At 39.5% G+C, this 2147-nt stretch overlaps 2 non-coding genes across 2 annotated transcripts; both read right to left on the bottom strand.

The window, feature by feature from the left end:
• Window positions 1-672: 672 nt before the first annotated feature.
• LOC117942617 lies at window positions 673-863 on the bottom strand. The gene has a single exon (XR_004656167.1). It is a non-coding gene; the product is annotated as a U2 spliceosomal RNA (small nuclear RNA).
• Window positions 864-1984: 1121 nt separating this feature from the next.
• On the bottom strand, window positions 1985-2147 carry LOC117942611. The gene has a single exon (XR_004656160.1). It is a non-coding gene; the product is annotated as a U1 spliceosomal RNA (small nuclear RNA).

Raw genomic sequence — 2147 nt, 5'->3', positions numbered from 1 at the left:
GTGGGGATCCACCTCGGAAAGGTGATCCCACCCAACAGCCAGATGAAAGCTGGAGTCTGAAGACTACCTGGTCTCATGAGTGTCCTGTCTCATATGTATGATGAAACAATAAAAGTTTAATTATGTTTTGACTTCTATAAGTACTTGACGTTTGTCTTAATTTCTCCATCAAGGGCTGGTTTCTTGTATTTGTAAAGTGGTCAGCTTTTGCACTAGATGGCTCTTGGTGGTAGGCTACTTCACCATCGTTACTCCTTCAGCTTTGTGCCAATGTACAGTAAATGGGCCATGACCCTCATTAAGCCCCATGACCCCAACGCTCTTGCTGGAATCTTTGCACTGACTTTACTACCCTTTCCAGGTTTGCACTTTGGTCCCAATCATTAATACAATGCATTGACTGACTTTTAGTGCAGATGCCGGCTCTTTAACCCTCTGATCTTTAAGGCCTTGTTTACAGTTCATTGTTCGTCCGGATTTATTTCATGGAAAATGCTTGTACAACATCAACCCGGTTGTCTACAGTCAAGAGAAATGAAATAATTTTTTTCCGGACAAACTAGGTTTCTAGACTATTTGGGTCGCAGTGAGATAAGTTGAATTATTTATTAGTCGTAAGACTTGCATCAAAGTCCCTACAGAGAGGTTAAGGTTTAATCTTCACATTGAGAGGGGGGGTGCACCGTTCCTGGAAATACTGCAATACCAGGTCGATGCGTGGAGTGGACGGAGCAAGCCCCTATTCCACCTCCCAGTTCCAAAAATCAATTTAATATATGGTCCCCGGGTAGGGGACGTATCAGATATTAAACTGATAAGAACAGATACTACACTTGATCTTAGCCAAAAGGCCGAGAAGCGATACTGAGAATGGGTCTGCAGAGAGGACCACATTCTCCACACGGTGCTCGTCACTCACGGTTTAAATATCGGTTTCATTCGCAACACATTGACTTCGATTCGATTTCCTGCACTACACACCGTAAATGAGTGAAATGTGCAAGAAATAGCAACAAAATGTGTCATTTTTATTAAGATATGTTGTCGCATGTGAAGCTACAGAAAGTACCCATTCCTGCAGTGTGTAATTCGGGGTGGTGCTCAACATGGACGTTTGGCTCCACCCACGTTGAGCAAGCTGTACCTTCTAGTTTAAATAAAATATATCACAAATCCTCTCTGAGCGAGAAAGTAATGTTTGATCCGCGCGCTGCCGGACCGAAAACAACAATGAGCTTCACTGCACTCTAGTGCTAATCATCCAAAGTTATAATTAAAAAAAGTGATAGTATGTTTTAAAAACAACCTATGGATATTATTTTTCGAAATTAATTCAACTTAGCTGTAGCCTACTACCTAAGCACCTATTGACTACATCTTGTAAGGTACCTACTCAAAAACAATAATCAATATCTTACCGAAATTTGATATCCTGACGTATATTAATGTTTATATTTGGGCGATAAACTGTCCATCTCTGTTCAAAGTTATTATTACTGTATATGTGAAGCTGGACATCAATTAATTTGATGTTATATTTATTGTTCAACATAAACTAAGGACAGAAAATGGAAAACTCTGGAGACAAAGCACGGGATAGATCACTAAAAATTCAAATTATAGTATATCCAAAAGAAGTCATAGTATAGTATGTCAAAAGAAGTAAAAAAACAAGTCATAGTAGTGAAAAAGTGGGGAAAAAATGTCATGGTATAGTATGTCAAAAAGACTATAATTGGATAATCATCCAAAGTTATAATTTAAAAAGTCAAAGTAGGTGTTAATAACCAATGGATACTATTTTTCAAAATAAATTAAACTTAGCTGTAGCTTACTATCTAAGCAACTAGAGCCTTTACACCTATTGACTTCATCATGTAAGGAACCTACTCACAATCAATATCAATCCGCACTGAAATGCATCATAACAGTTTGAGCCTGAAATAATCTATTTTAGCCTCATTGTTTTCATTTCACATGTTATCAGGGGAGAGCGCGAACGCAGTCCCCTACTATCACAAATTATGCAGTCGAGATTCCCACATTTGGGGAATTCGCAGGGGTCAGATGGCCGGAGTGCAATGGCCAAGCCTCGCCCTGGGTGAACCACCTTCTTGATCATGGTATCTCCCCTGCCAGGTAAGTAT

This window comes from Etheostoma cragini, chromosome 3 (genome assembly GCF_013103735.1).
Source record: "Etheostoma cragini isolate CJK2018 chromosome 3, CSU_Ecrag_1.0, whole genome shotgun sequence".
Classification (NCBI taxonomy): Eukaryota; Metazoa; Chordata; class Actinopteri; order Perciformes; family Percidae; genus Etheostoma; species Etheostoma cragini.
The sequence above is the reverse complement of the archived record's forward strand: the minus strand, read 5'-3'. Positions and strand labels throughout refer to the sequence as shown.